A 5000-nucleotide genomic window follows, 5' to 3' on the forward strand; every position below is an offset into this window, starting at 1 on the left:
TCCCTTCCCTTCCCTTCCCTTCCCTTCCCTTCCCTTCCTTCCCTTCCCTTCCCCTTCCCTTCCCTTCCCTTCCCTTCCCTTCCCTTCCTTCCCCTTCCCTTCCCTTCCCTTCCCTTCCCTTCCCTTCCTTCCCTTCCCTTTCCCTTCCCTTCCCTTCCCTTCCCTTCCCTTCCTTCCCTTCCCTTCCCTTCCCTTCCCTTCCTTCCCTTCCCTTCCCTTCCCTTCCCTTCCCTTCCCTTCCCTTCCCTTCCCTTCCCTTCCCTTTCCCTTCCCTTCCCTTCCCTTCCCTTCCCTTCCCTTCCCTTCCCTTCCCTTCCTTCCCTTCCCTTCCCTTCCCTTCCCTTCCCTTCCCTTCCTTCCCTTCCCTTCCCTTCCCTTCCCTTCCCTTCCCTTCCCTTCCCTTCCCTTCCCTTCCCTTCCCTTCCCTTCCCTTCCCTTCCCCTTCCCCTTCCCCTTCCCCTTCCCCTTCCCTTCCCCTTCCCTTCCCTTCCCTTCCCTTCCTCCTTCCCTTCCCTTCCCTTCCCTTCCCTTCCCTTCCCTTCCCTTCCCTTCCCTTCCCTTCCCTTCCCTTCCCTTCCCTTCCCTTCCCTTCCCTTCCCTTCCTTCCCTTCCCTTCCCTTCCCTTCCTTCCCTTCCCTTCCCTTCCCTTCCCTTCCCTTCCCTTCCCTTCCCTTCCCTTCCCTTCCCTTCCCTTCCCTTCCCTTCCCTTCCCCTTCCCTTCCCTTCCCTTCCCTTCCCTTCCCTTCCCTTCCCTTCCCTTCCCTTCCCTTCCCTTCCCTTCCCTTCCCTTCCCTTCCCTTCCCTTCCCTTCCCTTCCCTTCCCTTCCCTTCCCTTCCCTTCCCTTCCCTTCCCTTCCCTTCCCTTCCCTTCCCTTCTCTTTCTCCTCGTCGCCAGCGCGTGAGTAGGCCCGGCCCGGCCTGGACCGGCATGGCCTCTGTCACGAAGAAGGGCATGGCTTGCTTGGCCGAGGAGGGATGGGGGGGTCCGCGACGGGGTTGCGGGTATGCGGGTAGACCTGGCTGCCGGCCGGCGCCTGATCTTCCTGGCCCCGCGTCCGTCTTCCACCTTCCCCCCCCCCCCAGTCCACACCGCACGAGCGGGAACCCGACCCGTAACCAACGTTGGCCCGCCTCCGCCTGCCCCCATCCCGGCCCTCGCTCACAACCCGCCCTCTCCCGGACGCATCTTTCCCGACCGGCCCGCGACCGTGTTTTTTTATTTGTTTGTTTGTTTTTGTTTTTGTTTTTTTTTTTTGTTTGGTCTGTCACTCGCTCGATTATTTGTTTGGACCCGATTGGCCCGTTTGGTTTTTTTCTTTTCTTTCCTTTTTCCGCCGGGGTGCTCCTGACGGCTCGGCCCAATGGCGGCTCGACTCGGCGACCGGAGCCCGCCAAAATGCCTCGCCACCCCCCAGCCCCGCCGCCACCACCACCACCGCCACCACCGCCACCACCTCCTCCTCCTGCCGAAAATCCCACGTACCGTTCCACCTCATCTGCCGGCTGGGAGAGAGGCTAGGCGCGAACCCCGCGGGGGACGCGGCCGCCTCCCGCCGGCCCACCTCTCGCCGCTGCCGCCTCCCGCCGGCCCACCTCTCGCCGCTGCCGTCTTCCCGCCGCTCTTCCACTATCCCTCGCCACGCGGCCTGCCCGCAGTCCGGATATCCGGCCCGAACGGACCCCGGTGGGCGGGGCCCGCGCACGCGCCCACGCTCTTCCTGCAGAGCCGGGGAGGCGGGGGGGGGGCGGGGCGGCTTTTTCAAAAACTAAAAAAGGGGAAAGTAAAGAAGAACCCACGAGAAAAACAAACAAACAAACAAACAAACAAACAAACGGAAAATAATAAAACCGAGAGGGCGCGTGGGGGCACGGACAAACAATCGAACGGACCAAAGTACGAACGAACGGACGAACAAACAAACACGCACACAAAAGGGCAAAACCGCGGTGGCGGTGGCGGGACGGCCAGCTTCAAGCAAGGCCGAACCGAGAAGCCCGGGTGCGCCCCGACCCGCCGAGCAGCGGCTGGCTCATACGTGCACCCTGGTCGTTCCGTGGCTGCGGCCGAGTGGCGTCTCCATGGCGCCTCCGGTGCTCTGGCATGGTCAACAAGGCTTGACCCCTGGCCATCGCGGCTCGAGTGCGCCGGCACGGTCCAACGTCTCCCGGCAAGCTCCATTTGGTTCGGACGGTCCGCGGTGGCGTCTGGCGGTCTCAGCCGCGGCAGCTAGAGTGCGCCGGCACGGTCCAGCCTCTCCCGGAGGCTCGTCTAGGTCGGCACTGTCTACCCGGCTCCGAGCGTCTCCGGAGGGTGGGGGGAAGGGTGGGGGGGGCACGGCGTCGGCGGCATGGCGTCGCTTCCCATGCATCTCGACTAGGTCGGCACTGTCTACCCGGCACCGTGCGGGCTAGTGTGCTCGGCGGCGGCTGCTAGAGGTCGCTGCCTATGCGGCTCGTCTAGGTCGGCACTGTCTACCCGGCTCCGAGCGTCTCCGGAGGGTGGGGGGAAGGGGGGGGGGCACGGCGTTGGAGGCTAGGCGTCGCTGCCCATGCAGCTCGACTAGGTCGACACGGTCTACCCGGCTCCGAGTGGGCCGTGGGGCTCAGCGGCGGCGGTTAGGCGTCGCTGCCCATGCAGCTCGGCTAGGTCGGCACGGTCTACCCTGCTCCGTGCCTGCGCGAGGGCTCGGCGGCGGTCGCTAGGTGTCGCGGCACGTCTGCCAGCCTGTCCGTCAGCAACCTCTAGCGTCCGCGGCGGAGCAGGGTAGATCGTGCCGATGTGAGCCGGCCGCCGCTCAGCGACCCCTGGCCGCCGCCGCATGAGTTTCGGTCCGCTCGGAGCCGGGTAGACCGTGCCGACCAACTCGAACCAGACGTGCAGCGACCGCTGGCCAGCGCGGAGGCTCGTGTGCGCCGGCACGGTCCAGCCTCTCCCGGCGGGCTCCGTTCGGTTCGGAAGTTCCTTGGTGGTGTCTGGGGGGTCTCAGCCGCAGCGGCTCGAGTGTGCCGGCACTGCACAGCCTCTTCCGGATGCTCCACTCGGCACGGACGTTCCTCGGAAGCGTCCGGCGATCTGAGCCGCGGCGGCACGAGTGCGCCGGCACGGTCCAACCGCTCTCGGCGGGCTCGGCTCGGCTCGGACGTTCCGCGGCGGCGTCCAGGGGGTCTCAGCCGCGGAGGTTCGGGTGCGCCGGCACGGTCCAGCCTCTCCCGGCAGGCTCCGCTCGGCTCGGACGCTCCTCGGCGGAGTCGGGCGATCTGAGCCACGGCGACACGGTCCAGGCTCTCCAGGCGGACTCAGCTCGGCTCGGACATTCCGCAGAAGCGGCCAAGTGCCGCTCTAGTGGCTGCTCCGCTGCGCTGGCACTGTGTACCCGGCTCCGAGCGTCTCCGGGGGGGGGGGGGGAAGAGGGGGGGGGGGGGGAGTAAGGGGGGGGGGGGCACGGCGTCGGCCCATGCGGCTCGATTAGGTCGGCACGGTCTACCCGGCTCCGAGCGGGCCGTGGTACTCGGCGGCAGCGGCTTGGGGTCGCTGCCTATGCGGCTCGGCTTGGTCGGCACGGTCTACCCGGCTCCGAGCGGGCCGTGGTGCTCGGCGGCGGCGGCTAGGTGTCGCTGCCCGTGCGGCTTGCGTGTAACTGCCAGGTCTACCCGCTTTCGGCTAGGCTTTGCCGCCCTGTGAGATGGGGGGCGCTAAAGCTCCGGAGCTTGCTGGGGGGTCGCTGTAGTTTCTTACCTACCGCTACGTCGACGGAGAGCGCCGCTTACCCTCGGCGCCGCTGCCGGTAGTCGGCGCCGTTCTTTTCCGAAGCAGTTTTTTCTTACGCCTTCCGTTTTCGTCTGCAGGAGCGAGCGCGTGCTCGTCTCCAGAGGCAGCAACGAGCGGGCGCAGGCGAGCGCGGTTGAGCGCCGGGCTGTGGAGTTTTTCGGTTGCGGCCCTCTGGTGCGCCGCTTGGTTCATTCGGTCCGGTGGCCTCCGTCAGTCGGATGTTCGCTGCCCGTGTCGCAGTTCGGCCCTCGACTCTGGCGTTCGCTCGTTCCGCGAGCGGGGAACCCGCCAAAATCGGGGCGAAAGGCGCGAGAGAGTGAGCGAGCGTGGGCAGGCGTCTCCCCGCGCCGCGCTGCCATGGGAAGAGCCCCGAGGAGGGAGGGAGGAAGGAAGGCAGACAGGCAGGCAGAGGGAAGAAAAGGGCGCGGGCCGGCGTGCCGGGCGGCCGGCAGTCGGACGCAGAAGGGCCGGGGGCGTCCCCGGCGGGTCTTGCCGTCACGAGGGAAGGAGAAGGGGGACCCGGAGCTTGCTTGTCGCGGCGGCGACGCCGCTTTCTCCCTTTCGCACCGCTCTCACTCGCACGCGGGAGCCCCGACCCGATCCACCGTGGCGCTCCTCGGGCGTGTCGGAGAGGCTTCCCGGCGGGCCGGCTCAATCCCGCTCCCCGTGTCATTCGGGACGGCGTGGGGCGGGCCGGTGTTCAGGCAAGGGCGAGCACCTCTCGGCGGACGTTGCCCACGCACACCCACACGCACGTGCGCGTGCGGTCATTCCGCCGCGCCCGGGTGGAAGGGCTCGTGCCTTCCCCCAACGTCCCTCCTCCTCTACCTCACCGCACCCTACCCCTCCCGTCCCCTCCCTGCTCCCCCTTTCTTTCCGTCGATCGATGAGGCCATTCGGGTCGCGTCGGTGAGGGCCCCCGGCGGGCCGGCGCCTCTGCGTTCCCCGTCCCGGGGAAGCCGCTGCGGCGTCCGGTGTTCAGGCACGGGCGGTCTCCTCTCCGGTTCGCTTCCCGTCGTACGCGAGGTGAGGCGCTCTCCGGCTCGCTCCGAGAGCGGCCGAGAGCTCGACCGACCGATTGCGGCAGTGTGATGGCCGAGCGGCCCCGCGAGCCGCAGGAGTACCCAGTGAGTCGTGAGCGAGGCGCCGGCGCCAACCCCTGCTCGGGACCCGGCGAGTGCCGGCCGCGAGCAGCAAGCCGGCGGGGTGTCAAACGAGGGAAACCGTCCGT

At 67.6% G+C, this 5000-nt stretch overlaps 1 pseudogene across 1 annotated transcript in view; it reads right to left on the reverse strand.

Annotated features, from left to right (window-relative positions):
• Window positions 1-4646: 4646 nt before the first annotated feature.
• LOC146751059 (uncharacterized) overlaps window positions 4647-5000 on the reverse strand; it is a 2018-nt pseudogene continuing 1664 nt past the window's right edge. Inside the window, exon 1 of the transcript XR_014941949.1 lies at window positions 4647-5000. This exon is cut by the window's right edge and continues 1664 nt beyond it. The product of XR_014941949.1 is annotated as an uncharacterized LOC146751059 (transcript).

The sequence above is a fragment of the Coturnix japonica genome, unplaced genomic scaffold (assembly GCF_054131305.1).
Source record: "Coturnix japonica strain WE unplaced genomic scaffold, WE-NBRP24 Scf155, whole genome shotgun sequence".
In the NCBI taxonomy this organism is placed as follows: domain Eukaryota; kingdom Metazoa; phylum Chordata; class Aves; order Galliformes; family Phasianidae; genus Coturnix; species Coturnix japonica.